This window comes from Giraffa tippelskirchi, chromosome 7, assembly GCF_054371585.1.
Source record: "Giraffa tippelskirchi isolate mGirTip1 chromosome 7, T2T-mGirTip1v1.2.pri, whole genome shotgun sequence".
Classification (NCBI taxonomy): Eukaryota; Metazoa; Chordata; class Mammalia; order Artiodactyla; family Giraffidae; genus Giraffa; species Giraffa tippelskirchi.
The window spans coordinates 133,130,592-133,144,841 of NC_137281.1; the positions used below are offsets into that span (position 1 = coordinate 133,130,592).

General features: G+C 46.3%; 1 protein-coding gene and 1 long non-coding RNA gene across 9 annotated transcripts in view; one reads left to right on the plus strand and one right to left on the minus strand.

Moving 5' to 3' along the window:
- Positions 1 to 14,250, plus strand: part of PPM1A (protein phosphatase, Mg2+/Mn2+ dependent 1A) — a 102,367-nt gene that overhangs the window by 67,212 nt on the left and 20,905 nt on the right. For 3 of the 8 annotated variants that reach the window (XR_014059380.1, XR_014059386.1, XR_014059384.1), the window contains 2 exons: positions 4,273 to 4,383; positions 4,600 to 4,680. The gene's annotated coding sequence lies outside the window, so the exon portion shown is untranslated. Of the gene's footprint in view, positions 1 to 4,272; positions 4,384 to 4,599; positions 4,681 to 14,250 lie in introns of those variants that run through there. The other 5 variants (XR_014059383.1, XR_014059381.1, XR_014059387.1 and 2 more) reach the window with 2 other exon arrangements.
- The window catches only part of LOC145513432 (uncharacterized), a 78,235-nt gene continuing 64,246 nt past the window's right edge, over positions 262 to 14,250 (minus strand). Inside the window, exons 4-5 of the long non-coding RNA XR_014059390.1 lie at positions 1,871 to 2,158; positions 262 to 1,106 (exon numbers count right to left, since the gene is read on the minus strand). This is a non-coding gene — a long non-coding RNA (uncharacterized LOC145513432). The remainder of the gene's footprint in view (positions 1,107 to 1,870; positions 2,159 to 14,250) is intronic.

Sequence of the window (14,250 nt, forward strand, 5' to 3'; positions counted from 1 at the left end):
TCGCACTCCTGTGAGAGAATTCCTGTAATATAGTTATTTTCTGGTTTGTGGGTCGCCCACCTGGTGGGTATGGGATTTTGTTATATCACAAAAGTGCCCCTCCTAGCATCTCATTGTGGCTTCTTCTTTGTATTTGCATGTAGAGTATCTTTTTTGGTAGATTCTGTGGTTTTTGTTTGTCCTTTGTCAATGGTTGTTTACCAGTCAGTTGTGATTTTGGTGTTTTCACAAGGGGAGTTGCATATTTGGAAAACAATTAAATACCTAGGAAGTGACAAAGCACATTTATACATTAGAAGGTGTCACTGTTTGGCACGATAGGGAGACAGTAGACCCCATGCCGAATCTGCTGGAACCTGGGAATGCTCCTCCCTAGCCAGTCACAACTTATCCAAAGAGCTTGATTTCTTGACCCGCAGTCCCTCTGGAGAGTAAAGCAGTGCCTATGGTTGAGGAATAGTGCCCTGCGTGGCCAGAGATCCCATTCCAGTCAGCGATATGAGGCCATGGAATTGGGTAAGGTAGGGAAGGGAGACCGAAAGGTGCAGGCAGTGGAGTGTTTGGCTTTGTCTCCAATTTCAAAACGATGGGCTCAGCTAAGAGACTATCTGTTCAGCTGGTTTTCATTTTAGTTTGTGTTCCAAAACTCTTAAGACATTTGGATGATGGTCACAGAAGAGTAAACGTGTTCCTATATGTAGCACGTCATTTTAGGTAGACAAATAAAGGTGACACCATTCGAGGAGAGAAGAGCTCCAGCTTCCTGCTCATGAGCAGCCGTTGCTGTTTGCTTTCAAGGCCCCACCACACTGGTGATTCTACTTGTTTCTACACCTTTGCTGCTACCAAATGATGAACTCCCTCCACAGACCAGTAATCCAAAGAGAGAGACTCTGATTGACTGTCAACATCCATTTTCAAGAGTCTTGTTGGGCTGTGGGATAGCTGCCTTAGATTCAGGTGCCAACCTCTGACCTAGGGTGGCAAGGTCACGTGGGTAAGTCAAGGTCATCTTCAAGTATAGCAGGGACTCAGATCACAGCCAGCATGTTAGTGAAGGGTTTTACTTAACATTTTCAACAGTATAAGCAAGCCCTTGAGCTAATCTGTGTAGGAGACAAAGGTGTGGAAAAGACTTGATTCCTGACATTGACAAGTAGAAATCAACTTTAAATATTAATTGGAAGGACTGTTGCCGAAACTAAAGCTTTGGTCACCTGATTCGAAGAGCTGACTTATTAGAAAAGACCCTGATGCTGGGAAAGATTAAAGGCAGGAGGAGAAGGGGGTGACAGGATGAGGTGGTTGGATGGCATCACTGACGCGATGGACATGAGTTTGAGTAGGCTCTGGGAGCTGGTGATGGACAGGGAAGCTTGGCGTGCTGCAGTCCGTGGGATCGCAAAGAGTCGGACTGAACAGCAACAATGGTAATTCATGCCTTACACGGTTATGAAGAGGAGGGGAGTGAAGAGTGACAGAGTCCACTGACGGTGAGTGTTGGTTCTGCCCTCAGTAAAGCATGCAGATCAACTGCTTAACTCAGGGCCTCCTCCCTAATGAGCTCAGTAAGCAATAGCTGTCACTATGGAAGCAGCAGATAAAGCTCTATACCGGTGCCTCCCAGGCATGGTCTTACGGCCCACCCAGTTTTGCTGGACCAGAAGGTTGGGGAGCGGGCACAGCCAGCCTGTGGATGCGCAGCTGCTTTAGCAAATGGGAGCAAGAAGGGCAGGGGCAGTGCCTGCAGGAGCAGCACCCACAGGGGCAGCGCCCAGAGGTAATGTCTCTGTGTTCAAACAACTGCTAACCTTTCCCTGAGGGCTGCCCACCCAGGTGAGTGCTGGGACTGGGCTAGTCGGAGTCTCACCTGGGACTTGGGAAAGCATTGGCTGCTCTCAGCTTTCCAATCCCCTCACCCTCCCTGGCTTGTCAGCAGGTCAGCTTGACACCACCCCTTCATGGGCGCAGCTCCAATGTTTGTCTTGGAATGTTTGTCTTGGAATGTGTGGATTCAGATGAACTTCTGCTGTGTTCTTTGTAACACCTTCAACTTCTCCAAAGCCATAAGCCACAGTGGTTAGCTGGAGGATCCTCCTGAACAGCACGTGGCTGTTTTCCTGGGTGCCCCCAGCCCTGGCAGCCAGCTTCGTGGTCCCTGTGGCCAGAATAAGGTTTATGTGGGTGCTCTCACCTACCGCATGGCAGGCAGGGTGAGGCCTCGGCCTCAGACGTATGCTTCCCAGGTCAAGGTGAGTCAAGTTGAATAGCAAGGATTAGTTTATGTCACATAAAGTCTATTTGGGTCTTTGGTCAAATTGGCCAAGTAATCTTTTCACCACAAAAACTCAAGAATACCACCTAAGCATGACTTTTGAAAAATCACCTTTGAGATATATTCTGGCAGGCTCTTGGCCTTTAGGAGCACAAAAGCCATCACCATGGTCTTGCTGGGGTGGAGCCAGGAGCAAGGGGAAAGGCAAAGGCTGTCCACATGGCTGTTCCTCTGGCTGGGGCGCTTTTCAAGGGCCGTAAATGAGTTGTATCTGTATGACTAAGTCTGGCCTAATTTCTAATGTGTAAACCATGATTGCTATTTTTTAAGTGTGGAGGGTAGGTGGTGTTTTCACCTGTTGCCAGGGGCTTAGGTGAATTCTCACTGGCTAGTTAGGGAAGATGGGTTGTGGTTCATCGTTGCGCTTTTCATCTGAGGGCAGGTGTCTGATGTTTCCTCACGTCCTCTCCTTCCTAGAGATCCGCACCACCTCCGCCACTTCACTCCCTAGTCCCTGACCGGCTAAACCCTTCCTATGTCTCTCTCAGAGACAGGAACATGGCTAGGAAACTAGTATTCCTACAAACTCCTCAGAGGTAACGTAGGCCACAGAGGGGCAGGTAGGGATGGGTGCAAGGGAAACCTGACTTCTCAAATAGGATTGGGAAGATCCACAGACACAGAAAACAAACTCATGGTGACCAAAGTGGAGAGGGAAAGGGGAACAGCAAACTAGGGGCCCGGGAGTAAAAGGTCCAAACTACTCTGTGTGAGGAGGATAAGCAACAGGACATATTGTCTAGCACAGGGAATTAGAACCTTTATCTTGCAATAATTTTTAATTGAGTGAAAGCTGTAAAAATACTGAATCATTGTGCTGTACACCTGAAACTGATATTGTAAATCAACTATACTTCAAAAAATGAATAAAATCAGATTGTTGAATCCTCCAGAATGGGCTCCTTAGAAAATGCACTACTCTTGAAAAGACCAGAGACCCTGCCAGGGACCCTGGGGTTTGTACCTCAACATCTCAGCCCTGTAACATGTGAAGGCGTGGAAGGAGGGAATAGTCTTTGTCAGCCCATCTTCCTAAGGAAAGAGACTTGTATGGAGGCCACTAGAAGCAAGAGATGCATAAAACCAACTTCAGATGCAACATTTCCTCTTCAAGAGGCAATGTGACAGGTTTAGAAGGCTATTCCCCAAAGAACACAGCTATGCTCTTCCACAACCACTTCACTCAGGGCCAGGCAAAGCCCATCAGAGAAACACCACCTCACGATCAACACTGTGCGCCTGCTCTGAGCCAGGACTTACCCTGAGAACCTCCTGTACAGCATCTCACTTCAATCCTCAAAATAATACCATCACATAGGCTTCCCTAGTGGCTCAGATGGTAAAGAAACCACCTGCAATGCAGGAAACCCAGGTTCGATCCCTAGGTTGGGAAGATCCCTTGGAGAAGAGCATGGCAACCCACTCCAGTATTCTTGCCTGGAGAGTTCCATGGACAGAGGAGTCTGGTGGGGTACAGTCCATGGGGTCGCAAAGAGTCGGACGTAACTGAGCGACTAACACTATGGAACTATAGGCATAGTAATCGTCCTACTGCTCAGACGAAAATCTGAGGTTTAGAGAGGGAGACTGACCTGTGCTCACCAACTTGTTGAGCCAGGGAATGAACCCAGAAAGTCTGCCTACAAATCCAGGTTCCTAACTGCTCTGTGGTCCACACGGGCAATCTGCTGAGTGCACGAACCACAACCTTTTCTTTCCTTGCCTTAATCTCAGTTTGACACCGGAGCAAATCCCCCACTTGGGGCTTCTGACCCCAGAAACTTCTCCTGCAACAAGACACTTCCCTGTTCTGGGCATAGCTTTTGTACCCCAAAGCCCCACAGTCAATCCCACAGGGTTATCTAGGGCTAAAGAAAAGTGAGCTGCAGACTTCTTTGTTCCCTGGGTAAATTCCATTTCCTTTTCTATTGTCTCAGGATTCCTAGTGATGTAACATTACACCCAGCGTATCCTGCTTTTAAAAAGAAGCTTCCAAGGAGGTTGGCAAATTACCGCTCACAGCTCCGTGAATGATAAAGTCACAGGAGGTGAGTGGAAGCCGTGCACCTGGTGTCACTAATTACAGGGAGGGCGGAGGGATGAGGGCGGGCAAGCACGGCTGGGTGTGGGAGGCTGCCCAGGATGCGTCTGCCAGTGCTGCGGAGTGGGAAGCCGGGCAGCTGGGGAAGTTACATCACCGCCCACCCCAACCATGCTCTCCTTACTTTGGATTTTTTTATGATCTGTGTGTTTCCTCATCTCAGATCTTTGTCCATCTTCCCACATTAGCACCAGATGGCCTGTGAGGATCAAAATAAAAGCTCTTGGGGCATCCTCATGTCAAACAATCTGTGTTCTGCTTCTTCATTTGGGTTCTCTGATCTGCATTATATGGGAGAATCTGCCAGGAACACTCCAGGAATTTACTCCAGAGATAAGATGGAAGGGACTAGAAAACAGAGGTCACCATGTCCATGACCCCTCAAACTGGGCTTCCTCAGTTATTACTTTCAATTTTAAAGTGGTATTAGTACATTTGATACTGTACTAATACCACTTATAAATAGCTTACAAATGTACTCACAAATAGCTGAAAAAAGAAGAGAAGCTAAAGGCAAAGGAGAAAAGGAAAGATATACCCATCTGAATGCAGAGTTCCGAAGAATAGCAAGGAGAGATAAGAAAGCCTTCCTCAGTGATCAATGCAAAGAAATAGAGGAAAACAATAGAATGGGAAAGACTAGAGATCTCTTCAAGAGAATTCAAGATACCAAGGGAACATTTCATGCAAAGATGGGCACAATAAAGGACAGAAAATGTATGGACCTAACAGAAGCAGAAGATATTAAGAAGGGATGACAAGAATACACGAAAGAACTATACAAAAGAGATCTTCATGACTCAGATAACCACGATGGTATTGTGATCACTCACCTAGAGCCAGACATCCTGGAATGCAAAGTCAAGTGGGCCTTAGAAGCATCACTATGAACAAAGCTAGTGGAGGTGATGGCATTCCAGTTAAACTATTTCAAATCCTAAAAGATGATGCTGTGAAAGTGCTGCATTTAATAAGCCAGCAAATTTGGAAAACTCAGCAGTGGCCACAGGACTGGAAAAGGTCAGTCTTCATTTCAATCCCAAAGAAAGGCAATGTCAGAGAATGTTCAAACTACCACACAATTGCATTCATCACACACCCTAGCAAAGTAATGCTCAAAATTCTCCAAGCAAGGCTTCAATAGTACATGAACCGTGAACTTCCAGATGTTCATGCTGGATTTAGAAAAGGCAGAGGAACCAGAGATCAAATTTCCAACATCCATTGGATCACAGGAAAGGCAAGAGAGTTCCAGAAAAACATCTACTTCTGCTTTATTGACTACGCCAAAGGCTTTGACTGTATGGATCACAACAAACTGTGGAAAATTGTGAAAGAGATGGGAATACCAGACCACCTACCTGTCTGAGAAACCTGTTTGCAGGATAAGAAGCAACAGTTAGAACAGAACATGGAACAAACGGACTGGCTCAAAATTGGGAAAGGAGTACATCAAGACTGTATACTCTCACCCTGCTTGTTTAACTTCTATGCAGAGTACATCATGGAAAATGCCGGGCTGGATGAAGCACAAGCTGGAATCAAGATTTCTGGGAGAAATATCAAAAACCTCAGATATGCAGATGACACAACCTATATGGCAGAAAGTGAAGAACTAAAGAGCCAAGAGCCTTTTGATGAAAGTGAAAGAGGAGAGTGAAAAGGTTGCCTTAAAACTCAACATTCAGAAAACTAAGATCATGGCATCTGGTCCCATCACTTCATGGCAAATAGATGGAGAAACAATGGAAACAATGACAGACTTTATTTTCTTGGGCTCCAAAATCACTGCAGATGGTGACTGCAGCCATGAAATTAAAAGACACTTGCTCCTTGGAAGAAAAGTTATGACCAATCTAGGCAGCATATTAAAAAACAGAGACATTACTTTGCCAACAAATTTCCATCTAGTCAAAGTTCAGTTGGTAAAGAATCTGCCTGCAATGCAGGAGAACCAAGTTTGATTCCTGGGTTGGGAAGATCCCCTGGAGGAGGAAATGGCAACCCATTCCAGTATTCTTGCCTGGAGAATCCCATGGACAGAGAAGCCTGGCAGGCTACCATCCATGGGGTCCGCAAGAGTCAGACACAACTTAGCTACTAAACCAACCAACCAAGTCAAAGCTATGGTTTTTCCAGTAGTCAGGTATGGATGTGAGAATTGGACTATAAGGAAAGCTGAGCACCGAAGAATTGATGCTTTTGAGCTGTGGTGCTGGAGAAGACTCTTAAGGGTCCCTTGTACTGCAAGGAGATCAAACCAGTCCATCCTAAAGAAAATCAGTCCTGAATATTCATTGGAAGGACTGACACTGAAGCTGAAACTCCAATACTTTGGCCACCTGATGCAAAGAACTGACTCATTGGAAAAGACCCTGATGTTGGGAAAGATTGAAGGCAGGAGGAGAAGGGGACAACAGAGGATGAGATAGTTCTATGGCATCACCGACTTGATGGACATGAGTTTGAGCAAGCTCTGGGAGATGGTGAAGGACAGGGAAGCCTGGTGTGCTCCAGTCCATGGGGTTGGAAAGAGTCGGACATGACTTAGAAATGAAACTGAACTGAGTACATTTGATACCTGGAAATAATTTAATCTTAGAGCTGTATGGTTGCTATTTAAATTACAACTTGAATAAAGGTGAAATAAAATTAGAAGTTCAGTTCTTCAGTTGCATGGCTGTAGTTTAAGAGCACATGGTGAGTAGCAACCATGCTGGACAGTGCAGACATAGAATATTTCCATTACACAGTGTTGGGCCATGCCTTGCGGATCTGTAAGCCTTGTAATCGCCCAGCCAAGAGAGTGAAGAAAGTGCCTGGAGACAACAACAGAGACATCAATGGTTTATTGAACAGGGACTCTTACAAAGTCCTGGAATGACACCAACGGAATGTGGCAGACAGCAGGCAGGACATGGCATCCCAGGGAGGAGAGGGTAGTGGAGAAGGAGGTTACCATTTATACAGGAATTCATATCAAGTTGTCTCATCAGTTTCCAGGGAAACCAGCAGAGGAACATGTTCCTCACTGCAACCTGTGATAACTGTCCTCCCTAGGGCAAATATTTGCCTTTGATAGCCCAGCATGGTAGAAACTTTCTGGTCTGAGGATTAGAACAATCACTAGCTGGGAAGAGGGCAAACACACAGGCAATTACTGATTAAGCTCTATAATTAAGAGGGAAGTCTGGGGACCTCCCTGGTGGCACAGTAGATGGGAATCCACCTGCCAGTGTAGGGGACACGGGTTCGATCCCTGGTCCAGGAAGATTCCACATCCCGAGGAGCTACGAAGCCCATGTGCCACAACTGTTGAGCCCGCGCTCTAGAGCCCATGAGACACAACTACCTGTGCTCCACAAGGAAGAGTAGCCCCCACTTGCCACAGGCAGAGAAAGCCTGCGTAAAGCAATGAAGACCCAGAGCAGCCACAAATAAATATGAAAAATTACTTCAAAAAAAAAAAGAGGGAAGGTCAATCAGGTGAGCAGGGTTATGTGAGATAAGAGTCAGATAGTAAATATTTTAGGCTTAACAGTCCATACAGTCTCTGTTGCAACCATCCACCTCTGCTGTTCTAGTGCAAAAGTAGCTACAGATAATACAGCAACAAATGGGAGTGACTGCGTTCCAATAAAACTTTATTTACAAAAGCTTCACCCCTACAAGCTGTAACTTGCTGAGCCAAAGTTAATAAAGTCTAGACTCTAGGTCCTCTTGTTTTTGGCCTTTAGTATTTAGAATCAAGCTTTTAGAATTGAAACGAAACACTATTCAAGTACCTGGCTCTTACATTTGAAAGTCAGATAAATCTGCACTAGATTTAAAAAAAAAAATTTATCTTTGAACTCAAATACCAAGAATTTCCTTCTTTCTTCTAGGATATTGCTCCCACCTAAGGGAGGGCATTTAGAAAGTTCCCATGGATATTTGAATGGTGAGAGAAAAGATATGGATAAAAGATTAGAAAATAGTTAAAATCATAATAGTTCTCAGCTATGTTACAAAATGGACTAGCAGTTCTTACTTGTGATTGTGAGGATTAGTGAAAAAGGGTATTTTGTAAAATACATCTCACACATTGTCAGGTACATTCCATAAATGCCCATCCCTCTCCATGACTAAACCTCAAGGGTCAACACTGATGTCATGGCAGCAACCGCTGGAAGATTGGTTCTCTCCTAAAGTACCTGCGCTCATCAGCTTATTCAGTTGAAAAACATTCCTTTTCCCACTCTTTAAAAAATACATATGGATTTTCCCTGAAAGAGAAATTTTGAAATTCTCCCTTTTCTTAAAGCCATATGGCAGAAAGCTGAGGGATACCTCCTCTAGGAAAGAGCTATCAGCCAGCTCGTTTCGGAATGGGAAAGAAACAAACACTATCCCTTGCAGAAAGGTACTACTTGTCCGCTTTAGAGGAGAGGACGCTGAAAATGAAGAGGAAGGCTAATATCACGTTTCACACACTTCGCCTGCATGAGTCAGGACTTTCTCGGTGGCAAGTGATAGAAACTTCAAACTAGATTGGGCAACTGTGGCCACACAATTACACTGTGGCTGGTCAGGAACGCATGGCCTGCAGGAACACCCGAGCACTCTTCCTACCTCTCTCTCCCTGGCCTTTCTGATCCTCTGTGCTGGGCAGACCAGGTTTCTCCTGTGGGAGGCAAAAGGGCTGCTGACAGCTCCTAAGCCTCAATCACTCCTCCATTGCCACTGGGAGGGCAGAGATTCCTTTCTCACTTCTAGTTTTTAAAATTCCGGGGAAAGACCAGCCCGGCTGGGACCTCGAATCCACTCAGCTGATGATAGTCATCGCTGTTCCTGTTTCAGCCCCACAGGGAGGTGGCAGGCGGTGGGGAGAGTCAGCAGACACCCATCTTTATTCTAGACAGGCCCAGGACAGTGATACTTTGCTTTGTTGATCACACATCAACATTAAGTTGTTTGCTACCATGCTGACTCAAAGCTGGCAGATTTGTGTTCTCAGGCAAAATCTGCATTTTCGTATGACATCTTGGAAACTCTAACTGTGCTTAGGGAAGTGTCATCTGCACTGGGGGCCTTTCCTGACTTGTGTCCTTGGTGCGGCTCTGCGGTGGAGGTGGCCAGTGAGCGTGTGGCGAGCCCACTCTTTCCGGCAACAGGATTCAGCTCCTGTCACGCTCTGCTTCCTCTTGTGGTCATTGAGTCGGCCTAACGCAGCCCCTCAGCGGCCAGCCTGGTGTTCCCCAGGGCTGCGGATCAAATGTCAGTAGGACACGATTCAATTCACATTGAAGATGGATATTAAGTCTTTACTCAGGGTCTTGTCAAGAAAAACAAATCCGCCTGCTATCAAAGGCAAAGAAAATGCCCCTTCCCATAACAGCAGTTGTCTGTGTTCACTGATATCGAAGAGCCTGTCTGTCCCCAGGCCTCTGAGGCGGTTTTTGTCAAGGTCAATTCTGCTGATCTTTTTCAGTGATAACCCAAAGAGGATTAAGTTAACATCTGACCTTTAAAGAGCTTTATCTTTGGGAAACCAGGCTAATTAAAAAATTAAAAGGCTGTTTTTAAAAAATATTTAGTCCACAGCCTAGGGAAAACATGAGCACGTTGCTTCTAGCGACAGAAATATCCGTAGAAAGTTCCAAACAGCAGGCTAGATCTGTTATCACCTGGATGAACTCAGGGTGGGGTTCTGGAGTCAAGCAGGAGTGGTTCCAATATTGCCTCTGCTGTTTTTGAGTCATGTGACCTCAGGCAAGTGTCTCCTCTGCTCCAAGCTCTGTTGTCTTACTTGTAAATAGGGATGATAATAGTAAACAGTCCATAAGGTTATTGAGAGGACTAAATGAGATAGAACACGTAAAGCCCTGCCATTTAGGTTAGCTCTTAATATCACTTAGACGTATTTACATCTTTAAATTTTGCTTTACTTGCTTGCCCCATCATGTTGACACCTGAATAGGATCTCTTGACAAAGTGGCTGGTTCTCCTACACCCAGAGAAGCCTCTAGGTTCTGGGCTGGCTCCACTTTGGACTAGAGCTCACCAGCACAGATAACAGCAAGGCCAGTCCCTTAGCTGCCCCTGTACTTGGCCAGATACCATTATGACAACTCTGCTACCACGAAAGGCATCTTGAGGAAATCGTAACACGAGAAGAGGGATGCTCATGCTGTTTGGGAAAACCAGGAACATTTCTGTCCTTTAAGTTCTGTTGCTACTTTTCCATTCAAGGAGATACTGATCATTGTTAAAGATTTTCATCCAAAGCAGTGTTCTTTTTTTTTTTTGGCTGTGCTGGGTCTTCGGTGCTGCACAGGCTTTTCTCTAGTTGTGGTGAGTGGGGACTACTCTAGTTGTAGTTGCTCCCAAGCTCTAGAGCACAAAGTCAATAGTTGTGGCGCATGGGCTTAGTTGCTCTTCAGCATGTGGGATCTTCCAGGACCAGGGATCGAACCCGTGTCTCCTGCTCCCTGGTGGCTCAGACAGTAAAGCGTCTGTCTGCAATGCAGGAGACCCGGGTTCGATCCCTGGATCGGAAAGATCCCATGGAGAAGGAAATGGCAGCCCACTCCAGTACTCTTGCCTGGAAAATCTCATGGACAGAGGAGCCCGGTAGGCTACAGTCCATGGGGTCACAAAGAGTGGGACACGACTGAGCGACATCACTTTCACTTTCTTTTCTTAAGCCGAAAGCAGTGTTCTTGATACGGTTTTCTTTTTATCAGTTTATATGACACTTGAAGTTATTGCTTTTGCATGTCGACAAATACCATAAAACCACAGGGACCCTGAGATGGTCTAAAGATAAGATTATGGACTTTTCCTGGGAGAGAGTGTGGTCTAGTTTCAAAGGCCTCTAGCCTCTTGCTTCTCAAAGCCTGGCACAGGGACCAAGCTTGGACATTACCTGAGTACTTGATGGAATTGTAGAAGCCCTGGGCTCACCCCAGACCTAGGGGCTTCCCAGGTGGCATGAGTGGCCAATGCAAGAGACACAGAAGACTCAGGTTCCATCCCTAGGTAGGGAAGATCCCCTGGAGGAGGGCATGGTAATTCACTCCATTATTCTTGCTTAGGGAATCCCATGGACTACAGTCCATAGTGTTGCAAAGAGTCTGACATGAGTAAAGTGACTTAGCATGCACCCCAGACCTATTGAATCAGAATCTGCAGTTTAATGAAGTCCCCAGGTGGTGCCAACGCACACTACAGTTGGAGAAGGAAGCACTGTTCTCATTCTCAGCTGCACATCAGAATCACCTGGGCAGCTTTAAAAAATACTGCTGCCTGGGTCCCGCCCACAACGATCCCAGCATAATTGGCACTGGGATTTTTAAAACCTCCCCAGGTGACTGCAATGTGTAACCAAGGTGGAGAACTTGTGCTCCAGAGACATTCTTTTCTGTAGGCATTTCTATAATATTTATTTCTCTGAAACCGAAAATCTCTCGGGCTGCAGTGAAGACTCATTTCACATTGTTTATGTCAATGAACAGATGACCTTTTTCTAATTAATGCTGCACAATTTGAAGATTCACTGAATTTTAAAAATAACCTTTAGGAATTTCTTCTGAACCTCTGCCAAGGTCTCCACATCCCTCTTTTATTGTGAAGTTCAGAACTAAACCTAGTCCTCTAGCACACCCCTAAAAGTGCTGAGCATCAGCATAAAGGACTTTTGTGTCCATCTGAATGAAAGGTACTGTTATAAATAAAGTCAGACCATTTGAATGAGGGGTGGGGAAGGGAGCAGCTTTAATGGCCAAGCAAAAGATTTTTCTCATGCCTACACTCAGTCTGGGAGTGAATGAGCCAGTTATACTAAAAGAAAATCCACCTTCCTCATTTTGAGCTTCCCTAATGGAGCAATACATGCATTGTTATTTGACCAAATAATTCATAAACCTTCTTGTTTCTGTCATTCACATTGACCAAACAGATGAACTCACTTGTACCAAGCTTTTAAAGACAGTTCTATTGATTTAAAAGTTTGGCTGATGTCACGAACATAAAAATCACCTGAACCTTAGACTTTAGAGACCAGTGATCTTCAAATCTTAACTACTCAACTTATAGGAATCACCTTGGCTGCTTACTAAACACATGTGGATGTTTGAGCAAAGGTATCTGTGGTATTAAAAAAGAACACCTCAAACTTCAATGTGGAGGTCTTGCTAAAAATTTAGTTTCCCTTTCCATAGGTCTGTGCTAGGGCCTGAGAATCTGCATTTCTAATGATCTTGCAAGTGATGTTGTGCAGTTGCTTCCTGGACTACACTTTGAGTGGCGATGCCCTAGAAAATTCCAACAATCTGTCAGTTGGGGAACCAAAACTTTAGGCATCTCAAATGTTGCCTGAAAGATGAAAAAGCTCATCTTCACTTCAGTGTTTATTAGGCGCTCAAGGAGAGTGGAGCACAGGCTGATGTAAAGTGTCAGGGGGACAATTCAGTTTCAAATGGTGGAAGAAATCTGGAAGAAAATGTTTAATTACATTCATGCTTTGCCAACACAAGAAGAGACTGGCATCTCAGTTCCTTTATTTCTCTAGTGATGTATTCTTTAGAGTTCATCAGCAGGCACAAAGGCAGGAGGAACCCTTACTTTGAATCCATATTATTTTAGCTGATGTATCTGGAGCACGGTGATAAATTAATCATGACGTCTGGGCTGATTCACAATCATATTCTAGCCCAATTTACACTTCGCATTTGCAGAACTGAAATGTGATGCATTAAAATTGTGCACACATCCCAGATTTTTCTCTTCACTGAACCCGTGGACAGAGGCGCCTTCTCAGCCTTTTCACTGAAGCACCTGCTGGTAGGCCCAGGCTCGCAATGAATCTGGCCTCCTGCCGCTGAGCCGGAAGGTGGGGAGAAAGGAGGATTCGGCGCTGCAGACGCAGCGGCTGCGTACAGGCAAAGCCTGCTCTTGAGAGGGAGTGGGAGTCGTTAAAAAAGAACTTCCTGGCTTAAAGACCGAGGCAGGCTTATTCACCGGGAAGGGGGAGCGGCGCGGGCTTGTTACTAAACATAACAGATGGCAGCTGTCTGCAGCTATATAGGGCGCACTGACAAATCCCCCTGACGGCCTCTGGGCGCTCGGGGAGCGCGAGGGAGGCGGCGGGCCTGGGTGCAGATGCCCGCCCGGCTGGAGGACTAGGAGGAGGCCGCCCGCCCGCCAGGCCCCGGGAGTGCGGGATTCACACCGCCTGCCCGCGCCCGCCCCGGCCCCGCGCCGACCCGGACGCCGCTCGTCTAACCCCCGGGCCGGCAGGCGGGGCTCTGGGCGTCTCCGCTGGCCCCGCACCTGCCGCACCCCGCTCCAGGGGGCGCTCCGGGAGGGCGTGGACCCCGCCCCGCCCGCTCCGCTGGGCTTGTTAACCGCCCCGCTGGCATTTATCCCGCCCGCACGCCCAGCGCCCAGTAGGCGTGCGCGGATGAGATAAGACTTGCTTTCCCGTCGTCAATCTTCAAAAGCCCCGCGTGTGGCTAGTGAAGTGGCCGGCACGCACACACAAAGGATGACGCTGACCCACGTCTGCGGGTTAATTTTGTGGGATATGGGCCCTAGTCGTGATTTCCATGTGTTACCTCTATTTTCTAAACCCTTAATCAACCAGCCATACACCACATTTGGATATCTGTCAAATGTCTTTTTTATGTGATTTGGACATTTTTTTGGATGGGGAAAAATCTTACAAAGCTAGAAAGGTTGTCGCTCTTAGAGATAACGTTTAAAAAATTACCTTAACTAAAATAATAAAATAAAAATTGGACAGCGCTAGCCGTTGGTAAGCTTCCTGAAAGAC